This window comes from Peromyscus leucopus, chromosome 15 (assembly GCF_004664715.2).
Source record: "Peromyscus leucopus breed LL Stock chromosome 15, UCI_PerLeu_2.1, whole genome shotgun sequence".
In the NCBI taxonomy this organism is placed as follows: Eukaryota; Metazoa; Chordata; class Mammalia; order Rodentia; family Cricetidae; genus Peromyscus; species Peromyscus leucopus.
Window position 1 is genome coordinate 29,575,911 of NC_051076.1, and position 19,569 is coordinate 29,595,479.

Here is a 19,569-nt window from a genome sequence, read left to right on the forward strand (position 1 = left end):
GCAGGGCCTGAGAAACATCTGACTACATTTGATATAACTTGTCAATTAAGTTTTCTCTAATTTTTCTTTCCTAATGAAGTGATGACCCTCTCCAATGTAATTCCACTGTGTCTTTCACAGTATTCCTTCACAGAATTGCCAATATATTATTGGTCTTAATAAGTAGGCAGGCAGGAACTAACATGTATTCATGTTTGTGATCTTACTCTTAATACTCTACCACATTGGCTATGGTACATGATCAACCAAGGTGATTTCAATGAATTAGCATATTTTATCATGTTCATACTCCTTCACTAAGTTTCTCTAAGACTTTGAAATATTATATTGAGGGGGGGGAGATACTAGCTATAAAGAAGCTGTCCCTTGAGTCACTCACAAATGTGAGTGGGTTAGCCTGGATCATTAACTTTGCAGACCTCACTTTGGTCTAGCCTATGCTACCTTTCTCAGTACAGGGTTGTGTAGCTGGAAGTTTTCCTGTGTCCCACCTGGTCCTGCAGCTGCTCAAACCCAATTAAACACACAGAGGCTTGTATTACTTACAAACAGTATGGTCTATGGCAGGCCTCTTGCTAGCTAGCTCTTATATCTTAAATTAACCCATTTCTATAAATCTATACTTGGCCGCATGGCTTGTGGCTTACCAGTACCTTACATCTTGCTTCTCCTGTAGCAGCTAGCAGTGTCTGCCTTACCTCTCCTTTCTCTTCCTGTGTATCTTTTTGGATTTCCCACCTGCCTCTAAGCTGCCTTGCCATAGGCCAAATGGCTTTATTTATCAACCAATCAGAGCAACACATATTCACAACATACAGAAAGACATCCACAGCAGGGTTGACTGAGCTGAAAAAGCAGAGATCAAAGCACTTGGTTTATTAGATCTGAGTGAGGCCAGCAGGCCTCTGACACATGCAGAGAGTCAGCTCTGCCAGGGTCTAATATGGTTAGAGACAATGATTTACATTTACCCTTGATTTTTCTTAATGGACTGATGAACAAGCCTCAGGATCAAAGACTCCTGTCATTTATCTTTGTTCTTTCACTTTAATGAGGGTTGACATGGTTTCCTAGAGGAGCTTTGATTTTACTCAAAATGAGATAATAAAAATCTCACCATATTCTACGGAAATCTCACCATTTCCTTCCTTCCTTCCTTCCTTTCTTTCTCTCTTTCTTTCTTTCTTTCTTTCTTTCTTTCTTTCTTTCTTTCTTTCTTTCTTTCTTTCTTTCTTTCTTTCTTTCTTTCTTTCTTTCTTTCATCTATCTATCTGTCTATCTATCTATCTATCTATCTATCTATCTAACTAACTACCTAACTATCTATCTGATATATATATATAATATCCTATAATAATCCTAAAAAGGGAGAGTAGGAATAGAATTATCCTGGTTAAAAGTCAGCTATCCCTAATCTTCATTTTGTAGATAAGGAATCCTAATACTAGTTCATTTCCTGTGCTGAGCACTGTCTAGGATAAATAGCAGGAGTAAGTATTGCCCTGGAAAACACAGCCTGGTGTACACAACCTTTTATTTATTCCTGTCATTATCCTTTTGGGATCTTGGGTATTAATAACTCTTATTATCTTTAGAATAGATAGAGATAGAGTCAGAGAGAGAGAGAGAGAGAGAGAGAGAGAGAGAGAGAGAGAGAGAGAGAGAGAGAGAGCAAAACCCAGTGAGAAAGAGAGGGAGGAAGAGGGGGGAAGGAAAGAAAGAGGGAGGGAGAGAGAGAGTGAGAGAAAGCACTATATTAACAGATGTTTGGTAAAAATTAGCATACAAAGTTTCTCAGTAAAACTGGCTTTGGGAAAATGGGTAGGGCCAGCTTATGACCATTTTACATCTTCCATAAGTGTGAACTTAGGCACTGTCAATAGAAAGAGATGAGTCCAAAGCCAAGAAAAAAAACTAGAGAATGGTCCACTTCACCAGTGGGGCAACAGATGCTCTCCTCTGTTGGGAGGAAGAAACAAGAACACCCTTTCCTGTCTTGTAAAATATGGGGCATAAAATCTGAGGAGAGAAATTTACTCACATTTCTGTTCAATTTAATAGACAAAAATTAAGTGAAGTTACTCCCCAGCTGAGCAGGAAGCTCTCAAATTTCAAATCCTTGATTGAGAACAAACATGGGAGGGAGGAGAGACAGGAAGGGTGTACACAGGGAGTAATGTGAAATATCTCTTCTAGCCAATAAAGAGCAAGTTCTTCTAGAAGCTTTTAGTTTAGTGCTCATCACTTCCCCCCATGCGCCATAGCAACAGCCCCTAACTGGTGTGTGTGTGTTTCCAGTTTAATTTGTTTTTAACAGCATGCCAATTCCTCCTCTTGGATGTTTGAAGCATGGCTTTTTCAAAGTTACAGTTCATGCCTCAGTTCCCTCTTCTAAAAAACAAGGAAGGTGTTCACTGGCATGTAAGGGATTGTCACAATCAGATGTGCTAATTCTATAAATCACTAACAGGTACTGACTGCCTTTCTCTTCTTTACGTTTTTCTTTTCCTCTTTATCTTGGCTGCTTCTGGTTAGTCTATGGAATTCCTCTTACTAGGTACCAATCTGCAACAGATCCTAGAATCAAGTCCTGAGGCAGGACTCCCTCCAGAAGTCTTTAATCTATCCACCTAACGAATCTTGGATGATCTAGGGCAAGAGACCCCTTAAAGAAGACCATTGGCTTCCCCCAGTGAGTCTTATGGATGTCTGCAACTGAAGCTTGGGCCACTTTGATTGCCGGATGGCACGCTAGTGAGAATCACTTGAGACTCAAGATGCAATTTCTATCTTCTGGAAGCCCTGGTCACTGCACTAACTGCAAGTAAAATAAGAAAGACAAAGCCAAAAAGAGCTAAACAGAGAATTCACAAAACAAGAACTACAAATGGCTGAAAGACATTTAAAGAAATGCTCAACATCCTTAATCATCAGAGAAATGCAAATCAAAATGACTCTGAGATACCACCTTACACCTGTCAGAATGGCTACGATCAAAAACACCAATGACAACCAATGTTGGAGAGGATGTGGAGCAAAGGGAACACTCCTCCACTGTTGGTGGGAATGTAAACTTGTACAACCACTGTGGAAATCAGTATGGCGGTTTCTCAGAAAATTGGGAATCGATGACCTCAAGACCCAGCCATCCCACTCTTGGGCATATACCCAAGGAATGCTGATTCATACCATAAAGATACATGCTCAGCTATGTTCATAGCAGCACTATTTGTAATAGCCAGAACCTGGAAACAACCTAGATGCCCATCAACGGAAGAATGGATGGAAAAAATGTGGTACATATACACAATGGAGTACTACTTAGCAGAGAAAAACAATGAAAGCATGAAATTTGCAGGCAAATGGATGGAACTAGAAAAAATCATCCTGAGTGAGGTAACCCAAACACAGAAAGGCAGTCATGGTATGTACTCACTCATAAGTGGATTCTAGATATAAAATGAAGAACAATCAGACCACAACCCATAGAGCCATAGAGGCTATATATATAGCATGGAGGTCCCTAGGACAACTGTGACTTATAATAAATTTCGGTTTTACTCAATTATTGAAAAAAATATCCAAATGAATGGAAACACATGAACTATGAACCAAAGGCTGAGGGGCCCCCAGCTGGATCAGGCCCTCTGAATAGGTGAGACAGTTGATTGGCTTGATCAGTTTGGGAGGCAACTAGGCAGTGTGACCAAGTCCTGTGCTCATTGCATGAGTTGGCTGTTTGAAACCTGGAGCTTATGCAGGGACACTTGGCTCAGTCTTGGAGGAAGGGACTGGACCTGCCTGGACTGAGTCTACCAGGTTGATCGCAGTCCTGGGGGGGGGAGGATTTGCCATGGAGGAGGTGGGAATGGGGGGTAGGGTAGGGGTAAGGGGAGGGTGTGGGAGGGGGGAGAATAGGGGAACCCGTGGCTGATATGTAGAACTGAATGGTATTGTAAAATAAGTAGAACTGAATGGTATTGTAAAATAAAATAAAATTTAAAAAAACTGGAAAAAAAAAGAATTAATCATGAAAAAAAAAGAAAGAAAGACAAAGCCAAACACAAAAAGAGTGTCTCTAATTGTGGCTGTGGCCTTTATCCTTCCATATAATTTGATCATCTTTATGAATGTTGTCTCAAGTATTCATGCTGCATGCATGAGGACAGGGTTCTGTAATGATACACCATTGAAACTGAGTCATTGTGGACCAAAGATTCAACAGAACTGAGGTTTAACCTGGAGTAGAGAAAACCTTGCCATAGCCAGATCCAAGGGCAAAGTTCAGGATTTGGCCTTTTCCTGCTTACCTCATCACTGTTTAAAGCTCTTGGCCGAAAGGTCCTGGAAAAACAGAAAATATTATTACTTAGATTAGTGCCAGTTTCAGCTAAGCTCCGTTGAGTCAATAGTTCAGCGCCAGAGGACTGGTTGAGACAGTAAGAATAAATAACTTTTAAATGTCTCTGAGCATTTAAATTTATGATCTATAAAATTCTACCCAGAGAGGGGAAAATTCTGTATATATTTAAATTACAGACAAGTCCTGCCCAGGGATTAGTCATTAACAAGGGAGGTTTCCATAAATACATGGTTTAGATGTTTTTTAGCAGACTTAAGTATTTCAAATATCACAGACCCCCTACTACATAGGAGGTACTGCTCAAAGGACTGGATAGATGTGGTTCTGATTTATGAAGCTTAAGTTCTATGGGGGGGGGGTCATTCAACACTGGAAGTTGTCACTGATAGGTTTTAGATTTATTTTCCTCAGTTACACTCAACCTTGAGGGGTCAGCCTCCAGCCACCACCAGGGTATGCAAATAATTCCACGAAGGTGGTGAAGCCTTAGAAAAAATTTTATTTATCTGAGGACTAGAGTTTTTCTATCTGAGGGTCTTTAGACATAAGTTTCTATCTGTCTGAGTAAAATAAGGAAACACACACTTTCTGATGATAACTTTCTCTTTTACTTCATCTTAAAAATGGTCTCTGGTTCTTTCTGTCTCTACACTGCTATGTATTATACACAGCTACATATCTTTCTTTCCATACATACCGCCATACATCTCTATACACAGTTACATCTGTTTTCACTCACTCTCTCGTTCATTCATTCTCTCACATTTCTCCCACCCTCTCTATTGCTTCGTCTTCACCTCTCACTCAGCACAGACACACACTTCACTCACATTCTGCATACTTTCCTCCTCTCCATTGCCACTGCTCTCTCCTAGCCAAACTCTGGACAACTATATGTTACATTCCCAGGGTCCGACCCACACTCATAACATGATAAGTCACACAGTTTTTCTCAGGCTAGTAAGGTCACAAAGACCAGCCAGTGAGTAAACACTTGGCCTTGCATATAACTCTTTCCCAGACAGAAAATGACATTGAAATTCAGGGCTTACAATAGCAGTAGCAGGCTGAACCCTGAGTGGTAGGGGTACGTGTAGAAAGAGAATTATTGCAGGGAGTTATGTCTACCAAAGTTGCTTCTGTTCTGACCTTGATTCATCAACAAAAGACACCTAGGATCTTGTCTTTGTGTATTTTCTGCAAAGCCAGTTTAGTCTGTTTTGAATTTGTTCTAAAATTAGCTGTGTTTGAGACTGAGAATACTGTTACTTTCCTGTGTCAGTTAAGAAAAATATTCCGATATTATTTTTACACATCAAAATTGTACAGCTTAAACAGAAATCATCTTCCTGACCATCCACAACTATGAGTGTGCCCAAAGATAGAAAACACACTACCAATGGGCTGTGGAAGGAACCCCACAGCTGTTCTTTTTAGGGAGGCATAGCAGTGGCACATGAGAAAGTTACGGACAGAAAGCAACCAGTTTCCACAGCCAGTGACCCCATGGCTTTGCCAGGTGGGGCTCCCCATCAGGCAGTTATACATCTGGCGGGTTGACTTGTCAAACATTAGGTGTCACCTGCTGTATACTGCCATGGCCCTCAGCACACTCATGGAGGAGGTAAGCAAACAAGAGGAGGAGTACCCTTATGAGTAGTAACAAGGACACATCCATGCTGCCTCTTCCAGCCTGCAGACTCTGGAGTTCAGTTACCTGCCTCTCATCTCATTCAATCCTCGGAGTGCCTGGAAGTTCTGCACCAGCTGGTCCAGATAAGCTGTGGCCACATGCTCTGCCAGCCCTGTATTGAGACCAGCGTAAAGAACAAAAAATGAACATGTCCATTTGGACAGGCATACCTTCCTTCAGAGGGAGTGCCAGCAACTGATGTAGCCAAAAGAATAGGACTGGTACATCAGAGCTATACTACATGTACTAGGGCTCTGGTTTGCCTCAGAGACACGAGGTGCATGTAGGAACTTGTAAGAAGTACATGAGCAAGTTTGGGCCACTGCAAAAACTTGGCGAGACAACAAGATGTGTATATCCATTTTGTAGCTCAGAAAGGAGGCCTGTGTTCTGTTTGCTTTACCATTTACTATCTGATCGGAGTCTAAGTACCCTCAATGGTAGTTTAATTAGACATTTGCAAGTCAGCCACATATTTGTATTGGAGGAATTGCTTATATAAAGAATGTTAGATGGCTCAGTTATTAAATATGTAAATCATTCAAATACCACATAATTTTATGAGTAGAAGAGGGACCATTCACTTGTACCATTTAAAATGCTACTTGAAGGACTGGAGGGAAATTGTCAATGTTTGATGGAGAAAAATATACTGCGGTCTTATACATTTGTCTTTGTCATGTTTCATTCAAGAACTGCTTTTGTTATGATGGTTTAGATCTGCTTTTGCACTCTTGAGGTTCTTAGACACATAACCATAAAGAATAGTCTCTATTAGCCATTGACAGATGAAAGAGACACAGGCTGAGTATGTGGTGGATGAGCTCCATGTGCACATTGGTGATGCTGTGTATAATGCTACATGTTCATGAATATCATCATGGTTAGACAAGATAACCAATTTCTAGTCTATGTAAAAAGATGAAGAAGAGAACCAAACAAGGCCACCAGAGGAAATCTGAGATCAGTTTTAATGTTTATCTTCTAGTCCCTAGCACGAGAGTGTGAACAGTCTCATGTGAAAGGGGGAAAGCAAAAACCTGAAGTCAACAAGATCCATTTTAACCAGATTACAGTATGTGATGCTACAATAACTTTTGTGTTTAAAATGTATACTTAGCTTGGCATAGAGGTGCATGCCTAAAATTCAAGTTCTTGGGAGGTAAGGATGAAAAAAATCAGTTCAAGGCTAGCCTTAGTTAATGATACCATACTGTAAAAAAAAATTAGGAAACTAAAAAAGGGAAAGAAAATATATGTAAACTTAACTATTGTCATAATATATATATATATTTGAATTCATATATATATGAATTTAATTCTATATATTTTTAAAATATTTGTAGCTTATTACTTAGAAATATTTTGATACTATAAGTGATTTCTTAAGATCCACCTGATGATATTTATGGCGGAAGTTTTTCACATTGATAATTTTGAGTGTAAATCCTAAGTTTTTAATTTTAACACCTTAAGAAAGTATAAAATAAAGTATAAATACTAAAAACCAAAGGGGGAAGCAGCATAGAGGAGATCAACTCAGTCCTCTGTCATGCCTAAAATGACTTTGCATTCTCTTTGAATGAGCAGTTCTTTCTTTGTGATGGGCAAAGACTTCTCACTGGAGCTGGTATACACAAGGGATTACAGAGCATGAGTACACCGTATACTTACTATCATGAGAAGTTTTGTGAACATAAAAATATTTTTACTTTCATTTTTTAAAATTCCAAAACCACAATGTAGAAAATATTAAGCACAGAGAGAAATTATCCCATGCCCTATGACTCCAGCACAGTCTGGCCTTATCTTTTTCTTTTCCACTGATCCATACTTTTCTTATTAAAAAAAAACAGTTTATATATAGAATACAATTTACATATTGAATAACACTGTAATAGAATGATTTGATGTGGTTTTAGACAGACTAAAAGGGGAAATTTTTCAGGTTATAAAACCTGTCCCCCCGGACAAATTTCTTTTAAATCACTTTTTCTAAATGGGCTATTGTGATAAATGTGCTCAGTGACTAGTTCTGTCTGTAATTGTACTGATGGTCAACAGAACTGAAGAGAGATCCCAACATTCATAGCCACTGCCTCAAAGTAACAGCACATATTGGTTTCTTTTGGGATGTAAAGCTCATCCTCAGTTCTTCAATGCACAGAAAGTTGTGTGTTATTGTATTAATGTTCAACAGAACTAAAGAGAGATCCCAACTTTTATAGACACTAGCTCAAAGTAACAGCACATATTTGTTTCTTTTAGGATGCAAAGTTCGTCCTCAATTCTTCAATGCACAGAAAGTTGTGTTCACATATATCCACCATGAAAATCAAATGATGGAGTTGAAACAAGAACAGACCTAGCTTTGTATCTTTCAAGACTCCAAGGTGCTCTTTGCCTGTGCTCCAACATTTCTCATCACCTTGTATTTTTCTTAAAATTTTTTAAGTGTATGTTTTAGGATGCACGGCTTGGTCCTTGTACTTGTTTCTGTGTTCCTTTGTTCCAAAGGGGTTTTTATAAAATCTCGTGTCTATCAGTGTCATATCTGTATGTTGATAGCTCCTCTCGTTAAGGCTCTAGTGTTGCTGGAGGGCTTCTCTCCAGATTCCCCAAGCCCTGCAGTCCCACAATCCACTTATAAAATAATCATTCAGACGCTTATATCATTTATAAACTGTATGGCCGTGGCAGGCTTCTTGCTAACTGCTCTTTTATCTTAAATTAACCCATTTCTATAAATCTATAGCTTGCCACGTGGCTGGTGGCTTACCGGCGTCTCTACATGCTCTTCTCCTGGCGGTGGCTGCAGTGTCTCTCCCCTCCTTCTTTCTGTTTCCCCAATTCTCCTCTCTCTTTGTCCCGCCTATACTTCCTGCCTGGTCACTTGCCATCAGTGTTTTATTTATATAGAGTGATATCCACAGCACTCTAGCCTAGATAATTTGCTGTATCTTTTGTGGTGTGGGATAATGTTCCTGTACACTGGTTTAATAAAATGCTGATTGGCCAGTAGCCAGGCAGGAAGTATAGGTGGGGTGAGCAGACTAGAATAATGCTAGGAAGAGGAAGGGAGGAGTCAGGAGTCGCCAGCTAGACACAGAGGAAGCAAGATGACAAGGCAGAACTGAGAAAAGGTACCAAGCCATGAGACTAAACATAAATAAGAATTATTGGTTAATTTAAGTGTAAGAGGTAGTCAGTAATAAGCCTGAGCTAATGGCCAAGCAGTTATAATTAATATTATAAAATGATTATTTTATAAGTGGGCTGTGGGACTGTGGAGCCAGGAGGGACTGGAAAAAACTTTTGACTACACTTTTGAGTGTTACTCACCTCATCCCTCAGCAACCACTATCTCCTGCTGTGTAAATGTGTCTCCTTCTGAGTGATGTAAAATAGTGCCATATAGAATGTAGACTTTTAAGGCTGACTTGCTTTCACTCAGCATGCTTTTGCTGAGAGATTAGATATTGCACATGTCAATGGCCATTCATTTCCATTGTACATTTCTACCACTCTTTATTTAATTGTTCATCTGTTGAGAGATACTGGAGTTAGTTTCAACTTATGGCTCTGACAAATAAACCTTTAAAAGGAATTAATATACATTTTTAGTGCACACATGCTTCCATTTTTCTAGAATACATATTCAGGAGTGTGATCGATGAGTCAGAACTTAAGTTTATATTTAGTTTTCTGAGGAACTGTCAAATCATTTCCTAGAGAAGCTTCATCACTTTACTTTCCCATCAGCCATGTGGGAGAAACCTGTTTGTGCACTTCCCTGCCAGCAGTCGCTATAAGGAGTCTACAAAGATGGCCCTCCTCAGTGTGTGTACTGGAGTCTCATTACTTCCTTAGTGATGGATGATGGCAAGCATCTTTCCATGTCTCTATCTACTCCCTACGCATGCTTTTCACCAATTGTCCTTTCATTTATTGTTCATTGCCCTTTTGTATTTTTCTTTCTTTTATTGAGTTTCTTGAATATTCTATGTGAGTCCTGTCAGAGATATGCTTTGCAAATTCATTCTCTGCAGTTTGTCTTTCTTCTTTGTTGAGACGGGATCTTTCTAGGTCATCTAAGCTGGCTCTGTGCCTGCTATCCTGAGAGTATAGATGTCATCTTACCTGGCTGTCTTTTCATGATCTTTATAGTGTGGTCTGCAGAGAAAAATTAAAAATCCATTTAACTGTGGTTATTCCAGTTTTTCAGTTAATTAGAATTATCTTTTTGCCCCATAGTTATCATATTACAGATCACAAATATTCTACAACTTAGAATGTTGTTCCAGCCACTTTCTGACTTCTTTTCACACCATCCAAACATACCTGTTTCTGTCTATTGGCTTTGATTTTCTTTCAGTTCTTTCTACTAGAGACAAAGAACCAAACTGGAATCAAACTTAGGGCAGTGTATAGCAAACTGGATGCTATAATAATGCACCAACCTCCCGAAGGGCAGATTGATGTTTCCCAAGAGCTTTCTGGAGACAAACTTAAAACAAACAAGTGACATGAAGAGTGGCAATTTTCATCTACATGGAAGCTGTTTAGAGAAGTTATTTTGATTGTAACCCAGAAACAGATTTGAGTCCTGAATTTACCAATACATGTTTCTGTGTCTCTGGAAGATCTTCCTTGTCTATTGGGGCTGCAGCAAATTTAATATTCTACAATTCTAAGTCACAGTGACATAGTGACCCAGTTGCAGACAGGGGTCTTACCTGTGAGAAAAGTGCTGCAAGATCCAGATTGGGAGCATTCAGAGAGGGATGAGGTAGCCATCCCAATGACTCTAGAGAAAGCTTTCTTGTTTGTTTGGTTTTGGGTAGCACAAAGACACCAGATACTTCCTGTTCCTTCTAGAATTTAGTGTTTAATCAATCCTCAACATCTCTGGGATTTCTGTATTGCAGTACTCTGAAATTTGTTAATTCTAATCTCAACCCATACTGAAAATGAGTGATTAGCATTAAGTTAGACAGACTAATACCATTTTGGGGGGGGGGGAGCTGAGGACCGAACCCAGGGCCTTGTGCTTGCTAGGCAAGCGCTCTACCACTGAGCTAAATCTCCAACCCCTCCCCCCATTTTTTCTTATGTAAGTCTGGGTTAAAAGACAAGAGGAGCAGGAGTGAAAAGGGAGGAAGAAACTGATGCACAGCCATGTGGTAAGAAAAATATCACCTGGGACTGGTGGGTGAGAGAGATTTGTCCTGACTGTGGGCCAGGCAGGAAAACTCTAGCTACAAGGCTTGGCTTCTGATGAATTGTAATAGCATCTTTGCTCTGAGAGAATTTCAGGGAGAAAAGCACATCTCCAAGGCAATTTGGAAATCAGTTTCGAAGATGTTTTTCTTCCAACCTGTCACCATGAGATTAGGAAACAAAAGAGTCTGTGCGTATATGGAGGGAAGAGAAGTGTAAGAATGCTAATAGCTGCTGCTGGAAGAGATGGAGTGGAGATAGAGCCTCTCTCCAAATCATGAGTGGGAACATGGAGGAACATGGTCATCAAATTGTGTTGAGCAGTTGGGGAGAGGGCCCAGTGGGTAAGAGTGTTTGCTGTGCTGTGTGCTGGGGGTTTAGAGCTCCCGTCCTCCACATAAAAATAGCACAGGCCGGGTTACATGCACCTGTAATCGTGCAGGGGAGACAAGTGGAGCCCGGAAGCTCCCCGCTCAGCCAGCAGAGCCAAAATGATGAATTTCAGGTTCAGTGAGAGACCCTGTCGCAAGGGAATAAGTCTTCCTTTGGCTTTCACATATGAATCCTTACCACCCAACACACACACATGTTCAGACACATTCACACACATAATCAAACTGATACTTAGAAAAGTAGTTGGTTAATTGGATCCAAACATTTAACCAGGTGTGGGAGTAGATCAATCCAAGATAGAGGTTGTGGAACTGGAGATCACCCTACAGGAAAGGATAAAAATATAATTTAATCAGAGGGTTGCTAACCCAGAACACCATGTTAAATATCCTCCACAGAACAGTTGGATGCTCTGGTTTTTTTGTTTGTTTGTTTGTTTGTTTTGGTTTTGGTTTTTTTTTTCAAAGGAGAATAAAAGCAAAACTTGGCAAACTTTTAATTGATCCATAAGTTTAATACTGTTGGAGACTTTTGGGCTCTGTACAACTATATCCAGTGGTTTAGTAATTTAATGTCTGACTCTGACTACTCACTTCTTAAGAATGGCATTGAGCCTTAATGAGAAGATGAAAAAACAAACTTGGAAGAAGATGGCTGATTACATTGAACAAACAGCAGAGACAAATGACCTCAGCCACTCTGACTAGAGACCCTGCAGGGCCTCACTGGAAAATCCTTTGAAGACTATAGTGACGATGTATGTGGAGCTGTTGTTAATGTTACAGCTAGAGGTGATAAGACAGTGGCATGGACCACAGAATGTGAAAATAGAGAAGCAGTCACACACATAGGGAGGGTATACGAGGAAAGGGTGGGACTTCCTCCAAACACAGCTATTGGTCATCAGCCCCATGCACATTCAGCTACAAAGAGCGGCCCCACCGTTAAAAATAGGTATGTTGTTTAAGAGAACACTTTCAGAGTATTCTCATAGGACACTGGTCAAAATTCGGGAACTGAACCAAAGTCTCATTCATCAAAGCGGAGTGAACTGCATTGAAGTTTGATTCCATCTAAATGTGGCTAAGACATAAGAGAAGTCTCATTTACCTTTGTCTTGTATGTCTGTGTCCATTCTTTTCTTCTAGAATGTCCATTATCCCAATCAAAGAATTACAGTACACATCATCCCCAGAATCCACAAATGTGTTCCTGGTCCACTCAACAACAGCTGAGTAGAATTAACAATGCACATGTTTGCCTTCCCACAATACTGGAAAAAGCACTTGCATTTCTATTACCACAGCAGGAAAAGACCCATTTCTGTTCTACTCTATTTGGAAGCAATTTTTGGTGGCATGAAAGTATGAATACAGTTTTCTAGCAATCTGTTTCCTTTGTAAAAGGCCCCTAGACCTTAATAGGTGCCCAGACCTTAGCACAACTGATACCATGATGGTGTTCCATTTAAGGCCCTGGAACCCAGCACACAGGCAATAAGAACAAAGACCTAATCCATCAAAGTCCACAGATCTGGGAAAGTCCCTAAATGTACCAACCTTGCTTTTTGGCTTCTGTGATTTCAATTCTGGCTAACAGTTCTTACTTATTAGCTGAGGTGTGTCAAACCAGGATATGGTTTTTATGCTTAAAAGCCCACCCTGAGAAAAGCTCAGGACTGGACTCAGGTCCTGAACATCTAGCGTAGTTGCTGACCAGCTGGTTAAAGACTCTCTGTTGGCTTGAACTTGTGTCTGAGAGGTCTTCTTTGGTGAAGGCCTCACACCACCTTCCACGGCATTTTTCCTGACCGTAGTCTTGCTGATGGCTGCTTAATTATCATTTGCCCCCTCCTTGATAACATCAGTGATTCTGATTCCAGTTCTTACTTTTGTCTTGATATTTTTTTTCCTCATATAACACTTGTGGGGGATCCAGGAATATGACAAAAAGGTGGAATAAACAGTAAATATGTACATTCTGTGACAGTTTTTTGTGACTTCAAAGCTTTGCTACAAATGTATGCATTTCATTCAAATCAGTGATCTATTTGTGTGATTTCCTAAACATATTTGTGGAGTATAAAAAAAAAGTAACATCATAATTACATTCCTAGCTAGAATTGGTGCACCTGTTCTTGCATCTTTTTTTGTTTGGTTTGGTTTTGGTTTTTTGTTGTTGTTGTTTTTCTGAGACAGGGTTTCTCTGTGTAGTTTTGGTGCCTGTCCTGGATCTCGCTCTGTAGACCAGGCTGGCTTCGAACTCACAAAGCTCTGCCTGGCTCTGCCTCCCAAGTGCTGGGATTAAAGGCACGGGCCACCACCGCCTGGCTGTGGTTTTGCATCTTTAAGCTGGTATGTTAGCACTTTTTAAAACTCGGTTATTTTAATTTGGTTAGAAATGGCTCAAGTCGAACAGTGGTCCCATTCATATGAAAACAGTGTACAAACCCAAATAAATATGTACAGTCAACTGTCTTTTAGAAAACTAGATTTCTCCTGTTTCTCCATAGCCATGGAAGGAGTCTGTACTTTGTAGTGCGCAGCAGTCACTTCTCGTCTTGGAGTATCTCCCCATGGACAGCCCAAGTTCGGAGCATTAGTTTATTATTATGTCTATTACATATTTTAATAAATTGAATAGGTAGCTCGTATATTAAAACCATTTAACCATCTCAGATTTGGCAAGGATTTGAAGCTGACCCACTGGCCAACTCTTCTTCTTTTCTTTTTTTCTTTTTCTTTTTTTTTTTTTTGTGTGTGCACAAGTATTATTTTTTTTGATTATTAATTTTTGACCATTTTCTTTCCCTTCTAACCTCCCTACCCCACCTAACTTCATGGTCTCTCTATCTCTCTCACTTTCTCTAAGACAAAACAAAAACCGCATTAAAAACATGGAGTCTGCTTTGTGTTGGCATAGAGCCTGCCTGGGAGTGTGGTTGATAGACCCAGTGACGCTCTGAGAAAACTGATTTCTCTTTCCCAGCAGGTATCAGTTGCAAATAGCCTCTTGGTTGGGGGTGGAACTCTGTGGCCACTTCCCATTCTCAGCCCAGCACACTTTTAGACATGTACACTGCGCCAAGACTTGCCACAAATCTTGAGGATCCCCAAATGTTTCAGACACAATCCCTTTCATGAAAGAGCTTGCGTCTGCAACCAGCAAGTCTAGTCAGTACAGCAAGAGAAACAGTGGCAAGGACCGGGGAGATAATCCAGTCAGTAAGAAGAGCTCCTGCTGCTGATGTGCAAGGACTTGAGTTTGGATCCCTGTCATCCATGTCACAGCCAGGCATGGCCATTCACATCTGTGATCCCAGGGTCTGGGCACAAGGGTGATGGAGACAAGAGGATCATTGGGGATTTCAGGGAGGTGATGGGCAGTCAAAAAATGGCAAGCTCTGGGCTCATCTGGAGATCCTGTTTCAAGGAGGTAAGGCAGAGAACAAGAAACACACACACACACACACACACACACACACAGTGGCGACAAGGATACAAGATGTGGTGTTTCTGAGGCATGTGCAGAAACTACTGAAAACAGAAAGTAAAAAATGCTGATTTCTCCCTGGTCCATGGGAAAACCACATGAGAGGTTTGTAGTTGGGGGAGATAAAGTTAGGGAAGGTTTCAGAGTCAAAGAGGAGTCCTTTCTGAGGCTCTAGCATCACCAGATTGTTCTTTTGAAGGTACAGATGGAGTGAGGAGACTAGGAGGTGAACGGGGTAGAGCTAAGTACACATCCCCAGACTTCTAATCTGCAACCAAATGCCATAAACAAACGGTCCCTATTACAAGGTTATTAAAGATTCAAATTTTTGCTTTACGTTTTATAAATCCGTTTTATTGTTAACAGAATGATTTGTCTGAAAACAGCATCAGAATCTGAGCATTGGTTAGAACCTTGGAGAGTATGTCTAGGGAGAAAGGGGCAAGAGCAGACATATCCTTTGTACAGCTGGGACTAAACTCAGAATCCAGTTTTTGTTGCCTTTTTCCATTATCTTGCTTCACACACACAAGCCACCCCTTTCAGGCTATACTTACACTCTCCCCAGGGTGCTAGATAATGTTGTCTGTTTAGACTATTTTCATTTTTACATCATTTTCCCATGAAGATTTTGTTGTTTCCTCTTTCAGACATGACATGAGGACCTCAGGCTGGCCTGATCCCCATGGCACCTTAAAAGACAATGTTCCCCAGGGAGCGGCAACGTTGGGGATGTGTGGTCTCAGAGGCTGCATTCCCATCCTCCCTGGGCTATCTTAGAAGAGCTAGAATACAAGCAAGGTTCATTCCTTGTGGAGGAAAACATTCACGACTGTAGCTTCTTCTGATGCCATTTACAAACACTGCGGTTTGAATCTGTTCACAGAAAAATTAATTGTTGGTTTTGAATGTTATTGCAGAAGAAGCCCGATCAGTTTCTCAGTGTACCATTCTGGGAAAATCTGACCATCTACAAGATTCTATTTCAGACGGTCTCCAGGAAACAGCTTATTAATAAAGCATGCCCTTTCCAGGAGTGGCTTAAGCGGGCAAAGCTCTTTCCCTTTTGGTCCCCAAGACAATACAGGCATTGTAGGAAGACAGAGGAAAATGTGTCTACATTTATGTGTTTTAGGAAAACTAAAGGTGCCCAACTGTAAAACGTTTCTTTCCTCACTGACACTTCTGACCTGCCTTCATACCTTTCTCCATGACTTAGACCTCACAGTCCCTAACCAAAGCTTACCTACAGAAGAATGCAAACCAAATACATATCTCGATAGCTGTGAGAGCATTAGCATAATGAATGGCCGAGAACTGGTGATCCGTGTGTGCCGACTAATCTGGTAGTGATTTCTTTCTTTGCTTGCTGATCAGAATCCCTAAACTCATTTTGTATCAAGCCCTGGAGTTAAGAGGCACTCACTATGAGATCAAACTTAGTGTACTCCCAGTCCCTGAGGAGAGGTGCACCTGGGAACATTCTTGTGACCGAGTGCAAAAAGTGATTCCAGTGGCTGGAACTCTGGCTATGATAAGGGAGCATCAAGTGCCCTCAGAGACAAGGAAGGGGCGTAGATATCTGGCTCTCAAATCCCGGGAGCTGTTGCATAATTCCTAGAAACTGCAGCCATTTTTCGACATCCATTAGTACTAAGAATTTGCTAAGAATCTGCTGGGAAGCTCCAGAAAGCCCGATAAGAGGAGAGGGCCATCATCCTGAGTGAGGTAACCCACACTCAGGACAAACATAGTATGTACCCACTCATAAGTGGATGCTAGATGTAAAACAAAGGATAACCAGACTAACAATCCACAACTCCAGAGAAGCTAGCTAACAAGGAAGACCCAAAGAGGAACCCATGGATCGCCCTGGGAAGGGGAAATAGATGAGAACTCCATGAGTAAACTGGGGATGAGGGGTGGGCAATGGAGGGTAGGGGATGGGGGATGAGAACATAAGGGAATGGGATGGTTGAGCTGGAACAGGGATGGAGTGGGAAAGCAATGAAAGAGATACCATGACAGAGGGAGACATCATGGTGATAGAGAGAAACCAGGTGCTAGGGTGGTTGCCAGGAATCCCCAAAGATGACCCCAGCTTGGACTAGTGGAAATAGTGAAGGTGCATGAACTGAACTGGCTTGTCCCAGCAATCAGATTGGTGAATACCCTAACTGTCATCACAGAGCTTTTCTGCAGTGACTGATGTCCTTATTGACTACAGCATGAGGTTTAAATATTGCCCATCCAATGGGCTCAACTGAAAGACCCATAAGATCATGAACATCCTCAATTTTGTTCAGAGATGCAGCCTAGTAAGTAGTCCTAGAAACCTGGATATTTCCTGCCATATCTGTTTACTGGACTGAGTGACCACTGAAGCCAGAATGATGGGTAGACTGTGTGGGTCTCAGTACGTGTATCTAAACATGAATGCATGAGGGAGGCAAAGGCATGGACAGCAATTCAGTTGCTGTGAATCTAAATCTTCCAATTAACTTTTATAACTCACATTGGACTTCAAACACATATTTTGCTAGTGTGTAGCATTATGTGTGCTCTCCCCATCCCAAGTTGGAATCTAAGATTTGATGGTGAGTTTCCAAAGGCTCAACATGCACTTCGAGGATGATGTTTGGACTTCATTCATCTATCCATCCTAGTTACTACTGTGGTGTCCTTTGGTCCTCTCCCTAATGGCTTCTCTCTAGATCTTAGCGTTCTGTCAGTCCATCCTTCATATATACATAGGTACAGGGATTTGAGTGCAGTTTTTCAGCCCTGTCTTGAAGTCTGTCTGTGGACCTCTTCAACTGGATACTCTAAGGAACCATTTCCCTCATAGGATATTCTTGTTTTTTTTCAGGTTCTGTTTTAAAAGGTTGGTCCATCTTCTACTCTCCAGGCCCTCATAGACCTGGACCCATCTTCCTGGGTGTATTAGTTACTTTTCTCATACTGTGACCAAATAACTGACAATAAATGACATAAGGGTGACATATGACTTCATCAGCACATAGACTAAAATTGGAACAATACAGAGAAGATTAGCATGGCCCCTGCACAAGGATGACTCTCAAATTCATGAAGTGTTCCATATTGAAAGAGAGAGAGAGAGAGAGAGAGAGAGAGAGAGAGAGAGAGAGAGAGAGAGAGAGAGACAAAAAGAAAGAAAGAAAGAAAGAAAGAAAGAAAGAAAGAAAGAAAGAAAGGAAGGAAGGAAGGAAGGAAGGAAGGAAGGAAGGAAGGAAGGAAGGAAGGAAGGAAGAGAGGATGACATAAGGGAGGAAGGACTGATTTGGGCTCACGGTTTGAGAGCATAATCTGTCCTGCACGAAAGGTCTGATAAACAGCGCTGGTGGCAGCGCTGGTTACGACAGAACCCAGTATCAATATTCACAGCTTTATTAGGAGGAAAAGCAGTGAAGGGGAGAGAGGACAGCCAGGCTTGGAGAGGAAAGCACGTGTGGAGAGAGGGAAAGATGGTCGGGGAGGAGACAGAGCAGAACAGAGAGCGGGTGGGGTCAGTGATTGGCTTTTAAGGGCTCTCTGTGAAGCAGGCTTCCGGAGCTTCGCACATAGTCAATGCAGTCGCCAGCACACAGTGATGACGTAAGACACAAGACCTTTTGCTTAACTCCCAAACTGTGTATGTGCGGCCACGCAGCTGGAGTAAGGGCAGAATTCTAACACTGCAGGGAAAGCAAGATGACAGGAGCCGCTTGTGGTTGTGGTTTGGCAGAAGGTCGGGATCCCTGATCACATCTGTGCAGATGAAGAATCGGGGGAAAATGGAATACAGATACCCAGCTGAATCTCCCTTCTATTTCCTCTCATTCGACTGGTAAATCCAGCCTGTAGGATTTGTGTCATCCATATTCTGGGTTGGTTTTCACGCCCCAGTCAGTCCTCTCTGGAAAAATCCTCACTGGTGCACCCTCATCAATAGGTATTCCATAATCTAGTCAAGTTGACAAAATTCATGTCACACTCGGACCATATAAGAGATATAGAATGAAGGTCTTCTGTTTCCAAGGCCCAGAAAACTAAGTTCGCATCAACTCCCTTCTGTGTTTTCTTTTCTTCCTGGGCCTGGAGAAGTATTTTTCTAGTTAATGGAGTGATACTCACCTGACTTCTAGCTTTGTCTACTTTCCAATGATTTCACATCTTCTTCGATTCTTTCTAGAAAGTTTTGGAAAACAAATCCAAAATCAAAAGACTCACAAGGCATTTTGGTCCTCACCAGAATGGTAAATAGAAACTACAAGCTTGTATAGAAGAACAAAATGGGAAGACCACAGGGGGCAATTTCTACTTCAAAAACATTTCATCTTATTTCTTTTTGGTAAATCTTTGCATTCCTATGGGATAAGAAGATATTTCTCATCCAATCATTTGATAT

General features: G+C 41.1%; 1 non-coding gene and 2 pseudogenes across 1 annotated transcript; all 3 read left to right on the plus strand.

Moving 5' to 3' along the window:
• The first annotated feature begins 5,960 nt into the window (after positions 1-5,960).
• On the plus strand, positions 5,961-6,612 carry LOC114689993 (annotated as a pseudogene).
• A 4,941-nt stretch (positions 6,613-11,553) lies between these two features.
• Positions 11,554-12,636, plus strand: LOC114689994 (annotated as a pseudogene).
• A 5,521-nt stretch (positions 12,637-18,157) lies between these two features.
• On the plus strand, positions 18,158-18,268 carry LOC114690047. Its single transcript, XR_003734017.1, has one exon. It is a non-coding gene; the product is annotated as a U6 spliceosomal RNA (small nuclear RNA).
• Positions 18,269-19,569: the final 1,301 nt, after the last annotated feature.